The sequence below is a fragment of the Rattus norvegicus genome, chromosome 1 (genome assembly GCF_036323735.1).
Source record: "Rattus norvegicus strain BN/NHsdMcwi chromosome 1, GRCr8, whole genome shotgun sequence".
In the NCBI taxonomy this organism is placed as follows: domain Eukaryota; kingdom Metazoa; phylum Chordata; class Mammalia; order Rodentia; family Muridae; genus Rattus; species Rattus norvegicus.
Genome location: NC_086019.1, coordinates 129,227,487 through 129,247,176, shown reverse-complemented (window position 1 = coordinate 129,247,176; position 19,690 = coordinate 129,227,487). Strand labels below are relative to the sequence as shown.

Genomic DNA, 19,690 nt, shown 5'->3' with positions numbered 1-19,690 from the left:
GTTTTAAAGAGTTATTTATTTTTATTTTATGTATATGCCCACAGGCCAATCTAGTGAGGAAGTTTTCTCAGTTAAGGATTTCTCTTCCCAAATGACTCTGGCTTGCAACATGTTGACATAAAACTAGCCAGCCCATCCAGGTATCTACAAAGGCTGGAGAGAGTGTCAGATCCCTTTGAACTGAATTTGCAGACAGTAAGAGGACCCTGGATGCAGGCACACACACACAAACACACACTCACACACACAAACACACATACACATACACACAAACACACACTCACAAACACACACACACACACTCATACATATTCTCTCTCCTCTTCCTCCTCTTCTCTCTCCCCCACTTTCTTCCCCCTCCCTCCCCTTCTCTCCTCACTCCCCCCTCTCTCTTCCTCCCTCCTCCTTTCCCTCTCCAGCTCTCACCATTTCTCACACACAGGACAAGAATGATGTCCTATCTGTCTTCTGTGTTCTTGTGGCCAAGTCATGATGTTAGCCCATGATGTTAGTCTGGTGGTAGCCCACCAGAGATGAACACTCAAAGTTCATAGCCTATGGAAAGTCTTTTGGCCAGCTGGGACCACACCAAAGTGTTCGGAGATCTAGGTGTTGCCCTAAGTGTCCAAAACATGAAGTGTTTAAGGGCTGAGGCCTTGTATGGGCACCTTGCTCAGAAGCGGCAGGGGGCCTTCGCAGACTGAGCAGTTTGAAGTAAGCAGTTTTAAGAGAAGCTAAAGTAAGTGGTCAGCCAGCCTGAGGGGCTTTCTACACAAATAGGTAGCTAAGGCGAATGGTCAGCTGGAGAAAGTTCCACACAAACAAGCAAGTCTTAATAAAGGCTGTGAGCTTGCACATCCTGACTTTGGCTTCCAGAATGCACTTGGGTAGTGTTCCACAGGACTCTCCATTAAGGAGATAAGATTTTTTTTTTTTTGGTTCTTTTTTTCGGAGCTGGGGACCGAACCCAGGGCCTTGCGCTTCCTAGGCAAGCGCTCTACCACCAAGCTAAATCCCCAACCCCGAGATAAGATTCTAATTAGATCCAGGAAACAGCCTCAGCAAGAATACAAGATGGAGGAGCCTCTGTACTGCTCTGCCCCATCACAATGGAGGGAAGAAACTTTGGTCCAGAGACTTGGCTATATGCATTTTTCTGCCTCAGCTCCAGTACGTGACTATTCCTATGACACGGACCCCAGGCAACCAGGCCCTACAGAGACACCAGTGTTAAGAAGGACTGACTGTGCACGAGATTGCCCCAAGGCCTCCCTTATACCCAGGAAGCCACAGTCCGGAACTAGGAGGAATTGTTACTAAATGCCACAGAGACACAGAAAGATGAGGCCTCAGTGGAGGCAAGGGCTTCCTTGTGGCTACGTAAACAAGCCTCGATTCCATGTGGACCCCATTGTGAAAGACTCATTAGTTCTCAGCTGACTGTGACAGGGGCTCAGGGAAATAGGAGTACAGACTCCCCCCAGCAATGCAAGAACATGTGGGTCATGGTGGCCAGCAGGTGGGGACTTGACTAATATACAATGTGTTTCCCTGGGGCCTACTAAGGAGGAAGGCCACAGGTGCCAGCCTCCCCAGCCTGGTTCTCCAGCATCAGCCCTGCTCTTCCCTTAGTCAGTTCTCCGGAGCAGTTCCCTCAACAGCACCCAGGGGGCGCTCTTAGGCAACGCCCAGCCTGTCAGAGCTGTCCAGTCTATGCAAACAGGTCAGAACCACCTAAGAAATGGGTGCCTCTGGATTCGTAGGCCCTCTAAGAGGGATCTGTGGACTTCATGAGTTGACTTTACCAAGTGTGACCTCGTCTGGGGAAGAAGGAACCCTTGTGGCTATGTGTGGAAGGATGCCACCTAGGTGATCAGGCAGTCAGAGACCCAGAGAAACCTTGTGTGGCTGGGAGCCAGATTATGGGGGAGAGGACATGGAACTTTCTACTTAGTGTTTTGCATTCCATGTGCGGTAAGGAAAATGTTAAACGTGTCTTGACTTTTTCATATCACAGGCTTCTGCAGTCTGTCTTCCTCTCCCCTTCTCTGTCTCTACAGTCTCTCTTCCTCCCCACCCCACCCTGCTCTGTGTGTGTGTGTGTGTGTGTGTGTGTGTGATATCTGTCTCTCTGTGTCTGTCTCTCTATCTGTCTGTCTCTCTGTCTGTCTGTGTCTGTATGTCTGTCTGCCTCTCTGTACATATATGTATGTGTATCTGTCTATCTGTGTATGTGTGTGTGAGTGTGTGTCTGTATGTGTCTGTGTCTCCATGTGTGTGTGTGTGTATGTGTGTCTGTCTGTTTGCATCTCTATGTATGTGTATCTGTCTGTCTCTCTCTCCTTGTGTCTGTCTGTCTGTGTCTCTATGTGTATGTGTCTGTATCTGTCTGTGTCTATCTCTCTGTGTGTTTGTGTGTGAGTGTGAGTGTGTGAATGTGTGTAAGTGTGAGTGTGTGTGTCTGTGTCTCCATGTGTGTTGTGTATGTGTGTGTGTCTGTCTGTCTCTCTCTTCTTGTGTCTGTCTGTCTGTCTGTGTCTCCGTGTGTGTCTGTCTGTCTGCGTCTCTATGTATGTGTATGTGTCTGTTTTTCTCCTTGTGTCTGTCTGTCTGTGTCTCTATGTGTGTGTGTCTGTATCAGTCTGTGTCTATCTCTCTGTGTGTTTGTGTGTGTGAATGTGTGTGTGAGTGTGTGTGTCTGTGTCTCCATGTGTGTTGTGTATGTGTGTGTGTCTGTCTGTCTCTCTCTTCTTGTGTCTGCCTGTCTGTGTCTCCGTGTGTGTGTCTGTCTGTCTGTTTGAGTCTCTATGTATGTGTATCTGTCTGTCTTTCTCCTTGTGTCTGTCTGTCTGTGTCTCTATGTGTGTGTGTCTGTATCAGTCTGTGTCTATCTCTCTGTGTGTTTGTGTGTGTGAGTGTGTGTGTGTGTGTGTGTGTGTGTGTGTGTGTGTGTGTACGAATATACAGATGCCCACATAGAGCACCATGTCCATGTTGGATCTGAGGGTCAGAGGCACACAGGAACAGGGAGGGCAACAGTGAAAAGAGAAGCTGAGAGTCTAGGGAAAGACACTCCCTGTGAGAGCTTTCAGATAAAACTCGCTTCTAGGAGTACGGGAGCCTGATTCCCACAGCTGGCCTCCTCCTTCTGCTTTTCTCAGCAAAGCTCCTTAGGGCACCTCAGCCTGTAAGGAAAGCAGCAGCTCTGTTTGTAGTTCTCTTTCACGGCAGCTACATGGAAACCATCCTGCCACCGAGGGCCAGTCCCTCACCAAGCAAGTGTGGAACAGTGACTGTTCTGTCCCAAAGCCCCTAAGTCACAGATACAAAAGGGAGTCTCTGCAGACCCTATGTAGTCTGACTCCAGGAGGGGGCTCTGCCTGAATTACCTCATTCCAGAACCATAAACTGACATCCAAGACATCAGCTCCAAAGCCATAGAAGGTCGCAGGCTGGAGAGACAAACCAGAAAACTCCATTCAGCTCCATGGTCCTTTGAGCTCCAATTTACCCTGAACTTGCCCGGCAGTGGCAAGAGAAGTGGAAGAGCTCGCCCTGCATGCCAAAGCCTCCTCAGCAGCCTCTGAAGTGAGGAGGCCAAGGAAAGGCGAGGCCAGGCCTGTCTTATCCATGTCTGAGGCCAACTGAGAAGGGAACCCAGAGAGCAATGCTGACTACCACAGATTCCCCTACCCTACCATACCTCTGTCTAGAGATGGATTTCTGTGTCTTTCCACTTTGGGCTTGTGACTTTCTTACAACCCACAGAGTATGGTAGAAGTGAAGGGTTGTAACTCCAAAACTCAGTCAGAAAAGGCAATGGAGCAGGCACTCACCTCTGAGGCTCTAAGATCCCAAACAAGTTATCTGGCTAGGGTGAGGCCACCACACTGAGAGGGACCACCCACCACAGAGGGGCACATGAGGTGAGAGGGACCACCCACCCACCACAGAGGGGCACATGAGTTGAGAGGGACCACCCACCCACCACAGAGGGGCACATGAGGTGAGAGGGACCACCCACCACAGAGAGGGAACATGAGGTGAAAGACCACTCACCCACCACAGAGAGGAAACATGAGGTGAGAGGGACCACTCACCCATCACAGAGAGGAAACATGAGGTGAGAGGGACCACCCACCCATCACAGAGAGGAAACATGAGGTGAGAGGCCACCCACCCATCACAGAGAGGAAACATGAGGTGAGAGGGACCACCCACCCATCACAGAGAGGGCACATGAGGTGAGAGGCCACCCACCCATCACAGAGAGAGCACATGAGGTGAGAGAGACCACCCACCCATCACAGAGAGGGCACATGAGGTGAGAGGCCACCCACCCATCACAGAGAGGGCACATGAGGTGAGAGAGACCACCCACCCATCACAGAGAGGGCACATGAGGTGAGAGGCCACCCACCCATCACAGAGAGGGCACATGAGGTGAGAGAGACCACCCACCCATCACAGAGAGGGCACATGAGGTGAGAGGCCACCCACCCATCACAGAGAGGGCACATGAGGTGAGAGGCCACCCACCCATCACAGAGAGGGCACATGAGGTAAGAGGCCACCCACCCATCACAGAGAGGGCACATGAGGTGAGAGGGACCACCCACCCATCACAGAGAGGGCACATGAGGTGAGAGACCACCCACCCACCACAGAGAGGGAACATGAGGTGAGAGGGACCACCCACCACAGAGAGGGAACATGAGGTGAAAGACCACTCACCCACCACAGAGAGGAAACATGAGGTGAGAGGGACCACCCACCCATCACAGAGAGGAAACATGAGGTGAGAGGGACCACCCACCCATCACAGAGAGGAAACATGAGGTGAGAGGGACCACCCACCCATCACAGAGAGGAAACATGAGGTGAGAGGCCACCCACCCATCACAGAGAGGGCACATGAGGTGAGAGGCCACCCACCCATCACAGAGAGGGCACATGAGGTGAGAGGCCACCCACCCATCACAGAGAGGGCACATGAGGTGAGAGGCCACCCACCCACCACAGAGAGGGAACATGAAGTGAGAGACCACCCACCCATCACAGAGAGGGCACATGAGGTGAGAGACCACCCACCCACCACAGAGAGGGAACATGAGGTGAGAGACCACCCACCCACCAGAGAGGGCACGTAAGGTGAGAGGGAACATCCACCACAGAGAGGAAGGAACATGGAGGCTTCTGGTCCCAGATAAGAGACAACCCCAGGAGGTAGGATAAACATAGGAGACACCTTCGGAACACTCTCCTGGGGCCTTCTCAGCCACAGCCAGGTTATATATTGAGACTTGGCATGTTACTCCGCAGGGGTCAATCACTCCTTCTCTATCCAAATCCCAGGCCCACAGAAACACAGTATAGAAGGACAGTTGCCACACACTAAAATCTGGGATGCAGGCAACAGAGCAGTTCAGAAGGCCAATTAACTTTCTACCTTTGTGGATGCTCCAGAGACCTGGGAGGCCAAGGGTTATGGAAGTTACACCTGTTCATCAGGTAAGGACCCAGGCCTAGAGTCTTGACTACTGTGTCTTGGGGACAAGTGTAGCCCTGAGCCAGCACGGCTCAGGCACAGGAAAGCAAGAGCAGCCCTGCCACACAAAGCTATCGCCCTGTCCTCTCTGAGGGGCACTGGCAAGCTTGCCAACTGATGGAGGCTGGATTTGCCAGGCTGTGTGTTCAGTGCATCGGACCTGATCGATGAGCGGCATCCCGAGTCACGGGTTACTACAGCAACCACCGGGCCCCGGGAGAGCCAAGTCCGGACTACTGGACTATGAGCCGGTGAACTTGGAGGGAAATTCACCTTGGCTTTGCCACTTGGTTTCGGCCCAGGCTGTTGCTGGGACTCTCCCCTCCATCGGCCACTTTGATACTTTGCGAGTAGACAAATGGAAGTTTCCAGGAAAAAGGAAAAGATGTCAGGCAGTCTCTCTGGCTGTGGGGGTGGGGCTGGCAGGATGCTATTCAGCCTGGGCAAGGCTCCCAGCTCCGGGGTCCAAGTGGCCAGCAGTGGCCAAGGCCATGGCGGTCGGCAACTTCTCTCATTGGTCACTAGATTATCTGTTTTCAGGCAAGAGCCCCTGGGAAGCCACAACACAGGAGCTTTTATTCCGGCTGCTGAGATGCCAGCCAGGGGACAAAAGGGCAGGAGAGGCCCCTGAGGTGTGGGACTGTCCTCTCAGAACGTGGGGCCGGAAACAACCTTCGCCTACCCCTATCCACACCATGCACATGGGAAACAAAGGCCCAGAGAAGCCGCCAACCCAAAATGTGTCGTTGCCAGGGGCAACCTGGACACAGCACTGACCAGCCTGGGAAAAAGCTGTTATTCTCAGCAGGGGGGGGGTGGGTGTTTGTTTTGTTTTGTTTTTTATAAAACGTTGGGTCAGATCAGATTTTTATAATGCTGCTCCAGGACATGGTGTTGCCTGAACACCACTTGAAAAGGCAGATCCAGGCAGAGAGCAGTCGTGGATACGTTTGGAGAGAAACTCTCACAAATGGTGAGACACTGGCGCAGGACTCCTACACCACTAACAACGAGTCTGTCTGTCCTGTCTGTGCTGCTGGCGGATGAACATGTATGGTCCCTTACTCCTAGTTCCCAGGAGAGAGCAGAACACACCTCGCCTTGGGCCTGCACCATGCCAGCTGTGCCAGGGGTGCACAGATGCAATGCCAGACAGGCGTGCCCGAAACACGAGAGAGCATAGGCGGCCATGTAGAACAGATAAACGAATAATAAGCAATCAGGCTGTTATCAAAGGCAACTGATAGGCAAGAGCTATGGTCTCCTACTCCTACCCCTGAATTCTGAAAAATGCAGACAAAAAATACATTTAAGAAAAGAAATTCTGGATTCTGAAGATCATCCCCATTGTCTGAGCAGTAACCTACAGGTTGTCATTCTTAAAGTTTGTCTCTAACTCTGTTTTCTTCAGCTTGGAGATGTAGGAGCTGGGGTTTCGAAGGATCGGTAGGAGCTCCCCAAATCAGGGTTCAACTACTCTGTGGTGGCTAACTGGCCCTATGAGATAGTACAGTCTAGAGAGACACACTATCGAAGCTGGAGAGCGGTGTGTCCATCGTGGGTCTAGACTGTAGCACAGGAGTAGAGAGCACTTGCCTTGTGTGTGTGAGGACCGTGTCTGGTGCCCACCACAAAAATATGTCCGCTATGGACGGGATTCCATGTATCTGACACTCAGCAGGAAGAAACCTGGATGATGTGGTTTCTCTGGGTGTCAAGGTGTCCCTTAAGTGTGCTTCCAGAGAAAGAGAGTCAACTGGCAAAGCAGAGAGACCTGCGTATTTACTTTAGCTTCTCTGTGTGGCTCTGGGAAAATGTCTTTCCCCCTCTGGGCCTGAGTTGCCTGTTTACCAGAGTAATCCCAATGACAAAGTGCTTCCCGTCCACCAAACACTGCTCCTTTGGTTTCACGTTCTACACATAGTCAGCACTGTGTGTGCCAAGCAGCTGAGGCTCAAGGAGGCCAGAGGCTTGTCCCATGGTGGTCCAGTAAGAGACGTGGCCCCAAAAGGCATCTGCCTGGATCTGCTGTGAGCACAGTCATGGGGACATCTGAGTGGAAGGTCTGGTGTGAGGCATCTGGTGGACGGTCTCCCATGCTGCTGGGTGACCCAGCGGGTGTCTCGGGGTTGCTGATGAAACCACTCTCCCCATTTCCTGAGGGAGAGTTCCAGGTCTTCCAGCACTCTCTGCATCCTCTGACGCCCTAGCCTACACTGCCTGACTGGAGGAAAGACCAAGTCTGTATACCTCACCCCACATCCATCCTGGAGCTGGCAGTGAATAAAAGCCCACATTGACAATGTTACCATCCTCCAGATGTTTGTTGCCATGTTACTATTCCAGATGTGACTGGCAATCATATAACTGCCCAGTGACGTGAAATGGTAAGGTGAAACGGAATGCACCTACTAGCTAGAGTCACACAGTAGTCGTTAAGGAGAGAATCCCAGCCAAGCCTGGTGCTCACACCTGTGTCTTGACCACTTGGAGAGCCATGGCGGGATTACTTGAGCCAAGAGTTCAGGGCCAGCTTGGCCCTAGCAGAAGGAACAGAGAGAGGAAGCAAAGAAGAAAGAGGGGAAGAAGGGAAAGAAGGGAGACAGGCAGACGAGAAGGGAGAGAGAAAGTTCATACCCACACAGCATGGGGTGCTGGGATGGCTACCACTTTCTTCCTCTTTCCCAACACTTACTGCATAAACAGCAGCCTGACGATTAGCAATGTCTCAGCGTCCCTTACCAACTTCATGATGCACTGTAACATTGTGCACTTTTTATCAATGGGCTCCAAGTGTTTCCTGGAGAAATCAGGAGCAAAGGTGCTGGTTAGAGGCTCTAAGAAAACCATACTGATGCTGACAAGGGAACAAGAGCAGCGACTGCTTTGTAGACGTGCAACAAAGGAGACCTGCTAAGCACACCAGCGGGCACCAACTGTGCAGAGAGGGCATGTCTTTATTTATTTACACCAGGACCCATAGTTCCTCCCATAAACAAAATTCATTGCGGCCCTAAACAAAGCAAAGAGACTGCAGCATTCAAGCCTCGTCTGAATTACCCCGTGCACAATTCATGAAGTGGCTCTCTCAGCCAGGCCTGGTAGGATGACTTGGGGGAGCCAGTTCCTGCTCTGCCAGGGCCGGAGTCCCAGAACAAAGACTTAAGATCCTTGATGCCCTAGACTGGCCCTCAGAACTTGGGTTTGGTGGTGAGCTCATCTCCATCTTGAGATCACTGAGTCATAGCCAAGATGTGGAAGCTGCTTGGAAGTATCCAGAGCATCAGGTGCCAGGGAAACAGGTGCCAGGACTCAGGAACAGCTGCACTGAGGCCTCCACGGCTCCCATGGGTGATGGTGGAGGGTGGACAGTGCAAAACTACAGGGTGCTGAAGCCTGCTGACAAAGTTCGCTGACTGTGACCTTTTATAAATGTTTACTGGACCCTAACCTCAGAAGGACAGAGGTGATCCTGTCGTCCTATGTCCCAATTCCCTAAAGTTGTATTTGGTGCTCCCCTAGGGGTAATCAGCCTGCCCTGGTATTTCTCCGAGAGCATATGACCTGAGTCTGACTTTGAGCCTATGACAACCGCTTTCCATCTACCTAGAATGCACCCCATCTTCCCCTGTCCCCATCCCCACCCCAACCCCACCACCTCACCTTCCTCCGGGAATAACCAGACTGTTAGGAAACTATCCCTTTCTTTGTAACTCTATCCTGATGTGTCTATGTGTCATTAAATGGTCTTTTGCTGGCCATTAACCAAAGCAGCCAGAAGTATGATCTAGCATCTCAGTGACGGAAGAAAACCTATTTCCCTAACCCTGTGAAAGACTGGACCACCCCAGAGCCTTGGATAGTGATGGTGAGGATCTGGGCATTGGAGCTCTGAAAACATGGCATGCTTCTAGTACACGGACTCAGAGGGTTATGGGGATGGATTGTAAGAAGTCTCTGGCCCAGCCCTCCATTCCCCTACCAGAATGAGCAGAGAAAAGAGAATGTTTACAGTCTTGGCCCTGGTGAGATAAACCAAGGCTGTCCATACCCAGTCAGGGCACCTGGGCTCCCCACTCTAACTGGATTTATGTGAGGCTCAACCTAGCCTCTGGAGCAATGTAAGCAGGGTGGATTAGGGGATGGCCCACTGCAAGATACAGCTTAGGGAACAGCGCATGAAATATCTCATCAAAGGTCATATACACTGCAGTCCATCTCCAGGAACATGCCCCAGGGCCAGTTTCAGGGTATAAGGTGACATAAATAAAAGAGGTGCCTGAATCCTTTGAGCCAAGCAATGTCCAGACTCTACCAGCTCCTTCTCGCCCACAGGCTCTGGGAAGTCCGGGTCCCTGGGCTAGCAGGCTTTTCTTCCGGGTTTTTCTGCTCTGCTCCCACGGGTTCCCAGGCTTCTTTGATGAGGGTGATAAGTCAGCCTCAAGTCGGATATGACATCTCTAGCCTGGGGGGTGGGTCTGCCTCCGCATTCGTTGGATCACATGCCCACCTGAGGGCTAGTCACTGTCCTAGACCTGCCTGGAAACGCCTGGTGGAGGTGAGAGATGAGCTCCTTTCCTGGAGAGACTCACACCAGTGGCCAGACTGCCAGAGAAACAACTGCACAAATTTTAAAAAGTAAGGCTGGACCAGATCCAGACGGGGATGCAGGTGCCTAGACTGCAGCAGCCACCCACTACTGGGTGGTCAGGAAGCTGGAGCCCACAGCATGAGTACAGTCAGTTTGCCAGAAATGTTGGGAGTCTCTCTGAGCAGCTGTCCCAAGTGCAAGAGAAGATACACAGAGGTCAAGTCTGAGCCAGGCCTGACTCACCTCCTTCAGCACTGTAGGAACGAAGTCCCCTGCCTTTGTTCTCAAGGCAGGGCTGGAGCATGGGCTGCCTTGGCTTTCCAGGTGATGAAATGATGCCTTTGGGGCTGTGATTTCCAAACAGGCTGTCACAGAAGGCTTTGGGGGAACTCTAGGGAGCTCTGGTGTCTAGGCCGCAGTGCACCTGGTGGAGTAGAATACACACACAGAAAGGGGGCATGATATAAGCTAGAATTGCTGTGTAACTAGATACGGGCACCCCAATAGTGTTATTCTGCACAATGGGGAGGCTGAGTCAGGAGTATCTCATCAGTCCCTGAAAGTGAGTGTCTCAGTAGTCCCAATTCAGTACCGAACGCCTGGCAGCTCCCTGGAGAGCACACGATCACCGCGGTGGTTTGATCAGGAGTGGCCCTGATCATGCTTGGCCTTAGAGAAAAGCACTATTAGGAAGTGTGGCCTTGCTGGAGGAAGTGTGTCACTGTGAGGCGGGCTTTGGGGTCTCCTGTGCTCAAGCTACATCCAGTGACACAGTCTCATTTACCTGCTTGCAGATCAAACTGTAGAACTCTCAGCTCCTCTAGTACCTGCCTGCCTTCACTCTGCCGTGTTTCCCACCATGACGATAATGGACTGAACTTCTGAAACTGAAAGCCAGCCCTGAATAAATGTTTTCTTTTGTAAGAGTTGCTGTGGTCATGGTGTCTCTTCACAGCAATGAAAACCCTAACCAGGACGGTCATCATGTTGAGAGGCTGAAGAAGCTGCAGTCTGGTGTCAGTGGAGGACACTACCATGACTTGCAGCAGCAGTAGCAGCAGCAGCAGCAGCAGCAGCAGCAGCAGCAGCAGCAGCAGCAGCAGCAGCAGCAGCAGCAGCAGCAACACACTCACCAGCAAGAAGGGAAAGGCAGGTAGAAAGTGATGCCGCCCTCCCCCTTAGACTGCTCTTCCTTTGTCTGTCAGAAGGTGCTGGCCACCCAGTTAATCCTCACAGTTAATCCTTCCAGGAGTGCTCCTCAGATCTCTCAAAGGTATGTCCCAATTAATTCTGGATCTTAATCAAGCTGACAGTAAGTTTCCCATTATAGGCCCACTTAACAACTAACGCCTAACAACTCTATTCACCTAACAACTCTTCTCATGACATGTTTAACTTCCAGATGAGGGCAATAGCAAAGGTATATTCTGCCTAACGTGATCCAGCTATCCCATGTACAGTCAAACCCACGAATTCTAGACTAGAATATCCCTTGAGGAATGCTTCCTTCCTAATACGCCTTGATTTAAATATGATATAGATCTAGTAACACTTAACTGCTGTATAATTCAATAGTAAATTTAAAGGTAGAAGAATAGGAGATAAAAGAAAACACGAGGTGGCTCAGCGGTTAAGAGCACTGACTGCTCTTCCTGAGGTCCTAAGTTCAATTCCCAGCAACCACATGGTGGCTCACAACCATCTGTAATGGGATCTGATGTCCTCTAGTGTGTCTGAAGACAGCTACAGTACAGTTATATACATACATACATAAATAAATAAATAAATAAATAAATAACTTTAAAAAATAAAACATAAACATTGGTTTAATAAGTGTATACATAGAAATAGACATATTATTAGTAAAGTGGGCCAGAAACACTCATGGCAGCATCAACCCTCCTTTTATAACTGGCCACATGAACAAAGTTGGTATTCCTCAACTACCCATTCTGTATTTCCTCCACCCTCAGCAGTACCTCAGCAGGTCTCAATTCTTTTACCTAGGAGGCTGACCCATACCTTCATTCCTGAAGGATCTGTGCCCTCTGTCATCTTCCTGGGTTGAGTTGTAGTTGACGCTTGTCTTTAATCATAGGACATGGCAACACCAAGAGATGCCCTGCAGCAGCAGTTCTCGACCTCTGGGTTGTAACCCCTTTGAGAATGAATGACCCTTTCACAGGGGTCACCTAAGGCCAGCAGAAAGTGAAGATGTTTACATTATGATCTCCAGCTATGGTGGTTCCTGCCTCCAAATCCGGTTCTGGCAATAGCAATGAAGGACTGTGGCTTCTGGACCCTGCCCTCTTGGAGGATCAGTTTTGATATGGCAAAGCTACTCCAGCAATTGCAACCCCACACCTTTGTATCCATTCATTGACTAAGCCAAGAGGTGCCAGAAACATTTATTTCATTCACACTAGGCCGTCTTTTGACCATACTTCAGCCAACCAATCAAATAAGTTGTTGGCATCTCTTTTTTTTTTTCTCTCTTTTTTTTTTTTTTATTTTATTTTTTTTTATTAACTTGAGTATTTCTTATATACATTTCAAGTGTTATTCCCTATCCCGGTTTCCGGACAAACATCACCCTCCCCCCTCCTCTTCCTTGTGGGTGTTCCCCTCCCAAACCTCCCCCCATTGCCACCCTCCCCGCATAGTCTAGTTCACTGGGGGTTCAGTCTTAGCAGGACCCAGGGCTTCCCCTTCCACTGGTGCTCTTACTAGGATATTCATTGCTACCTATGGGGACAGAGTCCAGGGTCAGTCCATGTATAGTCTTTAGGTAGTGGCTTAGTCCCTGGAAGCTCTGGTTGCTTGACATTGTTGTACTTTTGGGGTCTCGAGCACCTTCAAGCTCTTCCAGTTCTTTCTCTGATTACTTCAACGGGGGACTTATTCTCAGTTCAGTGGTTTGCTGCTGGCATTCGCCTCTGTATTTGCTGTATTCTGGCTGTGTCTCTCAGGAGCGATCTACATCCGGCTCCTGTCGGTCTGCACTTCTTTGCTTCATCCATCTTGTCTAATTGGGTGGCTGTATATGTATGGGCCACCTGTGGGGCAGGCTCTGAATGAGTGTTCCTTCAGTCTCTGTTTTAATCTTTGCCTTTCCCTTCCCTGCCAAGGGTATTCTTTTTCCTCATTTAAAGAAGGAGTGAAGCATTCACATTTTGATCATCCGTCTTGAGTTTCCTTTGTTCTAGGGATCTAGGGTAATTCAAGCATTTGGGCTAATAGCCACTTATCAATGAGTGCATACCATGTATGTCTTTCTGTGAGTGGGTTAGCTCACTCAGGATGATATTTTCCAGTTCCAACCATTTGCCTACGAATTTCATAAACTCGTTGTTTTTGATAGCTGAGTAATATTCCATGTGTAGATGTACCACATTTTCTGTATCCATTCCTCTGTTGAAGGGCATCTGGGTTCTTTCCAGTTTCTGGCTATTATAAATAAGGCTGCGATGAACATAGTGGAGCACGTGTCTCTTTTATATGTTGAGGCATCTTTTGGGTATATGCCCAAGAGAGGTATGGCTGGATCCTCAGGCAGTTCAATGTCCAATTTTCTGAGGAACCTCCAGACTGATTTCCAGAATGGTTTTACCAGTCTGCAATCCCACCAACAATGGAGGAGTGTTCCTCTTTCTCCACATCCTCGCCAGCATCTGCTGTCACCTGAGTTTTTGATCTTAGCCATTCTCACTGGTGTGAGGTGAAATCTCAGGGTTGTTTTGATTTGCATTTCCCTTATGACTAAAGATGTTGAACATTTCTTTAGGTGTTTCTCAGCCATTCGGCATTCCTCAGCTGTGAATTCTTTGTTTAGCTCTGAACCCCATTTTTTAATAGGGTTATTTGTTTCCCTGCGGTCTAACTTCTTGAGTTCTTTGTATATTTTGGATATAAGGCCTCTATCTGTTGTAGGATTGGTAAAGATCTTTTCCCAATCTGTTGGTTGCCGTTTTGTCCTAACCACCGTGTCCTTTGCCTTACAGAAGCTTTGCAGTTTTATGAGATCCCATTTGTCGATTCTTGATCTTAGAGCATAAGCCATTGGTGTTTTGTTCAGGAAATTTTTTCCAGTGCCCATGTGTTCCAGATGCTTCCCTAGTTTTTCTTCTATTAGTTTGAGTGTGTCTGGTTTGATGTGGAGGTCCTTGATCCACTTGGACTTAAGCTTTGTACAGGGTGATAAGCATGGATCGATCTGCATTCTTCTACATGTTGCCCTCCAGTTGAACCAGCACCATTTGCTGAAAATGCTATCTTTTTTCCATTGGATGGTTTTGGCTCCTTTGTCAAAAATCAAGTGACCATAGGTGTGTGGGTTCATTTCTGGGTCTTCAATTCTATTCCATTGGTCTATCTGTCTGTCTCTGTACCAATACCATGCAGTTTTTATCACTATTGCTCTGTAATACTGCTTGAGTTCAGGGATAGTGATTCCCCCTGAAGTCCTCTTATTGTTGAGGATAGCTTTAGCTATCCTGGGTTTTTTGTTATTCCAGATGAATTTGCAAATTGTTCTGTCTAACACTTTGAAGAATTGGATTGGTATTTTGATGGGGATTGCATTGAATCTGTAGATTGCTTTTGGTAAAATGGCCATTTTTACTATATTAATCCTGCCAATCCATGAGCATGGGAGATCTTTCCATCTTCTGAGGTCTTCTTCAATTTCTTTCCTCAGTGTCTTGAAGTTCTTATTGTACAGATCTTTTACTTGCTTGGTTAAAGTCACACCGAGGTACTTTATATTATTTGGGTCTATTATGAAGGGTGTCGTTTCCCTAATTTCTTTCTCGGCTTGTTTCTCTTTTGTATAGAGGAAGGCAACTGATTTATTTGAGTTAATTTTATACCCAGCCACTTTGCTGAAGTTGTTTATCAGCTTTAGTAGTTCTCTGGTGGAACTTTTGGGATCACTTAAATATACTATCATGTCGTCTGCAAATAGTGATATTTTGACCTCTTCTTTTCCGATCTGTATCCCCTTGATCTCCTTTTGTTGTCTGATTGCTCTGGCTAGAACTTCAAGAACTATATTGAATAAGTAGGGAGAGAGTGGGCAGCCTTGTCTAGTCCCTGATTTTAGTGGGATTGCTTCAAGTTTCTCTCCATTTAGTTTAATGTTAGCATCTGGTTTGCTGTATATGGCTTTTACTATGTTTAGGTATGGGCCTTGAATACCTATTCTTTCCAGGACTTTTATCATGAAGGGGTGTTGAATTTTGTCAAATGCTTTCTCAGCATCTAATGAAATGATCATGTGGTTCTGTTCTTTCAGTTTGTTTATATGATGGATCACGTTGATGGTTTTCCTTATATTAAACCATCCCTGCATGCCTGGGATGAAGCCTACTTGATCATGGTGGATGATTGTTTTGATGTGCTCTTGAATTCGGTTTGCCAGAATTTTATTGAGTATTTTTGCGTCGATATTCATAAGGGAAATTGGTCTGAAGTTCTCTTTCTTTGTTGGGTCTTTGTGTGGTTTAGGTATAAGAGTAATTGTGGCTTCATAGAAGGAATTCGGTAGGGCTCCATCTGTTTCAATTTTGTGGAATAGTTTGGATAATATTGGTATAAGGTCTTCTATGAAGGTTTGATAGAATTCTGCACTAAACCCGTCTGGACCTGGGCTCTTTTTGGTTGGGAGACCTTTAATGACTGCTTCTATTTCCTTAGGAGTTATGGGGTTGTTTAACTGGTTTATCTGTTCCTGATTTAACTTCGATACCTGGTATCTGTCTAGGAAATTGTCCATTTCCTGAAGATTTTCAAGTTTTGTTGAATATAGGTTTTTATAGTAAGATCTGATGATTTTTTGAATTTCCTCTGAATCTATAGTTATGTCTCCCTTTTCATTTCTGATTTTGTTAATTTGGACGCACTCTCTGTGTCCTCTCGTTAGTCTGGCTAAGGGTTTATCTATCTTGTTGATTTTCTCAAAGAACCAACTTTTGGTTCTGTTGATTCTTTCTATGGTCCTTTTTGTTTCTACTTGGTTGATTTCAGCTCTGAGTTTGATTATTTCCTGCCTTCTACTCCTCCAGGGTGTATTTGCTTCTTTTTGTTCTAGAGCTTTTAGGTGTGCTGTCAAGCTGCTGACATATGCTCTTTCCTGTTTCTTTCTGCAGGCACTCAGCGCTATGAGTTTTCCTCTTAGCACAGCTTTCATTGTGTCCCATAAGTTTGGGTATGTTGTACCTTCATTTTCATTAAATTCTAAAAAGTTTTTAATTTCTTTCTTTATTTCTTCCTTGACCAGGTTATCATTGAGTAGAGCATTGTTCAATTTCCACGTATATGTGGGCATTCTTCCCTTATTGTTATTGAAGACCAGTTTTAGGCCGTGGTGGTCCGATAGCACGCATGGGATTATTTCTATCTTTCTGTACCTGTTGAGGCCCGTTTTTTGACCAATTATATGGTCAATTTTGGAGAAAGTACCATGAGGAGCTGAGAAGAAGGTATATCCTTTTGCTTTAGGATAGAATGTTCTATAAATATCCGTTAAGTCCATTTGGCTCATGACTTCTCTTAGTCTGTCTACATCTCTGTTTAATTTCTGTTTCCATGATCTGTCCATTGATGAGAGTGGGGTGTTGAAATCTCCCACTATTATTGTGTGAGGTGCAATGTGTGTTTTGAGCTTTAGTAAGGTTTCTTTTACATATGTAGGTGCCCTTGTATTTGGGGCATAGATATTTAGGATTGAGAGTTCATCTTGGTGGATTTTTCCTTTGATGAATATGAAGTGTCCTTCCTTATCTTTTTTGAGTTGGCATCTCTTTTTTAACAGCGCGAATTGCAATATCAAATCCAGACCCAATGGTCCACTCATGTGCTTCTGTGCCATATGCTAGAATTCCTCTCTTTTCCAATCAATGCCTTCATTTTATTTCTTACTTGTTTGCTTGTTTGTTTGCTTTTAAATATTTAGACAGGATCTCACTATGTAGTCCTAGCTACCCTGGAACTTGCTATGTAGACCAAGCTGGCCTCAACTTCAGAGAGATCCTTTTGCCTCTGCCCCCCATGGATGGTATTAAAGGCATGGAGCACAAGGCATGGCCTTGGTGCCCTCATTTAATTGTCAACCACTGTCAAAGCTGAGGCTTCAGGTTGCATTTGAGGACAGCCAACTGTATGATGAGGGTTTGGGTTTGCAACCTGAGTCTGCTGGCTGCTGGGGAGAAGGTTTCCTCCAGGACACTCAAAAACCTGTAGGTTGATTCTGCGCACCTGGATCTGGAAGTTCTCTAAGCAGAATGGTGTCTGTGTTGCTTTAACCAAAATTCTGGAAGCAACCAGCCAGCATCATCACATGCCTTAAGTTTTCCAGAAATGTTAAAGTTTTCTACGTAGAATTGCTAAATTCATTGATGTCCACAAGAGGCAACTTAGGAGTACCAGATGCCTTTGTCTTTTTTTTTTTTTTTGGTTCTTTTTTTCAGAGCTGGGGACCGAACCCAGGGCCTTGCGCTTCCTAGGTAAGCGCTCTACCACTGAGCTAAATCCCCAGCCCCCAGATGCCTTTGTCTTACAGAGTTCCTTGAACAGTTCATAGCACAGGTCTCCAGTGTGCTTTTAGTTGAGTTGGAAAGTCAGCTCCAGGTAGCATCAAGCTCAAATGCATCCTTACAGTTCTGTGTTTTCTAGAGCCACTGTGAATACCACATCTATATTGAGCAGGGTTCTCTTGTAAGGGTCCGAAAATCACTGAAGGAAGACACCAGACTCAAATAGTATCCAAAAACAAAGAGTTTATTCTGCAGAAACGACCAGCATATAGGATCAACCATTCTTTGAAATGGTGACCCTAGACAAAGGGACACAGACCTTCTTATAGGAAACTGGGGGAACTCTTTAGTGGGATTAGGTAAGCTAAAATCTCATTGGTGGGTATTAGGAGGGTCACAGGTGATCAGTGGTCTACATTCCTATGTTATAAACATTCAACCAAGCAATAAAATAGGGCTGTCCAGCGCAAATGGCCCATTCTGAGATATTTCCCCATTTTTGTGGTTATCCCCAGGCTATTCTTTGGGAGAAAGTTTTCTGATCTTGTTCTGGATTTTATGATCTGTTCCTAAAGAAGGTGTATTATGGCTTAGTTTCTGGGACTTATGGTCTATTCTTGAAGCTGGTGCCTTATGCCTTTTTTGAAATCAGGTCTGGTTCTCAAAATGGAGACAAATGGGGTTTATATTACCCTTTCACTCTGGAGTGTGTGTGTGTGTGTGTGTGTGTGTGTGTGTGTGTGTGTGTGCGCGCGCGCGCGTGCGTGCACGCGCATGCTATAAAAGGACACTTGCTAGAGCAGCTTACACACTAGGAGATGAATAGTCCAGCTATGGCCGTCTGCACAAAGAAGGGGCTGAGAACTGGGTACTTGGATGATTTGGCAATAGCAGTCTGGCAATGACAGTTTCTGAGAAAGTTGCTGGTCTTCAGTCCATGTTGGAAAGCACAACATGGTGGTCTGGTGCCAAGAAGGACAGTGCTGACAGCAAAGGGGACAGTTATACTCACCAGCAGAAAGCGAATGTCAGCCCAGCTGCCCTGCACTAGCTGCTTGCTGTCCACCAGCTCCATTGTCCGGCCAACACTCCACCAGCCTCCACCAGGCCCACCACACAAGGAACATCAGGCCTGCTACACCAAGAACATCCAAGGCTGCCCACAGGAGGCCTGCTGCATGGGGAATACCCAGATTAGGCTCACCTTCCTGATACCTGCTACACCAGGAACATCCTGGGACAACCAGATGGCTAAAGGCCCACATAAGAACACAATCCACAAGATCCAGGGCAATATACACCTTCAGAGCAAAGCTATCCCTCTCTGGCAAGCCCTGGATATCCTAACCCAACCAAAGAACAAGAAAAATGACCTTAAATCCAACCTTATAAAAATGATAGGTGTCTTTAAAGAGGAAATGAATAAGTCCCTTAAAGAAACACACAAAGATACAATTAAACAGGTGAAAGAAATGAATACAACTGCTCAAGACCTGAAAATGGAAATCGAAGCAATAAAGAAAACACAGACTGAGGTAATCCTGGAGATGGAAAACCTAGGGAAGAGAACAGGAGCTACAGACACAAGCATCACTAACAGAACACAGGCGATGGAAGACATCAGGTGAAGAAGGAGGATAGAAAAAGATCCAATGTAAGTAAATAAAATAACCAATAAAAATAATAATAAATCAAATTTGTATATGAATGAGAAAAGAAGAAAAATGATACATCAGTCAAAGAAAATGTTAAATCTAAAAAAATCCTGACACAAAACATCCAGGAATCAGGGATACCATGAAAATGTCTAACGTAAGAATCATGGGAATAGACAAAGCTGAAGAGTCCTAGCTCCAAGGACCAGAAAATGTTTTCAACAAAATTTCCCCAGCCTAAAGAAAGAGATGCCTATAAACATAGAAGCTTACAGGACACCAAATAGATTGGACCAGAAAAGAAAAGCCTCTTGCCATATAATAATCACAACACTAAATCTAAAGAACAAAGAAAAAAATTAAA

At 47.3% G+C, this 19,690-nt stretch overlaps 3 long non-coding RNA genes across 10 annotated transcripts in view; 1 reads left to right on the top strand and 2 right to left on the bottom strand.

Moving 5' to 3' along the window:
* LOC102549616 (uncharacterized) overlaps window positions 1–4,574 on the bottom strand; it is a 15,533-nt gene extending 10,959 nt beyond the window's left edge. For 2 of the 8 annotated variants that reach the window (XR_010063040.1, XR_010063044.1), the window contains exon 1: window positions 3,837–4,574. This is a non-coding gene — a long non-coding RNA (uncharacterized LOC102549616). The other 6 variants (XR_010063041.1, XR_010063045.1, XR_010063043.1 and 3 more) reach the window with 5 other exon arrangements.
* On the top strand, window positions 4,384–11,063 carry LOC134485129 (uncharacterized). Its single transcript, XR_010063046.1, has 2 exons — window positions 4,384–5,511; window positions 10,934–11,063. It is a non-coding gene; the product is annotated as an uncharacterized LOC134485129 (long non-coding RNA).
* The window catches only part of LOC134485130 (uncharacterized), a 23,502-nt gene continuing 12,299 nt past the window's right edge, over window positions 8,488–19,690 (bottom strand). Inside the window, exons 2-3 of the long non-coding RNA XR_010063047.1 lie at window positions 12,162–12,331; window positions 8,488–10,563 (exon numbers count right to left, since the gene is read on the bottom strand). This is a non-coding gene — a long non-coding RNA (uncharacterized LOC134485130). The remainder of the gene's footprint in view (window positions 10,564–12,161; window positions 12,332–19,690) is intronic.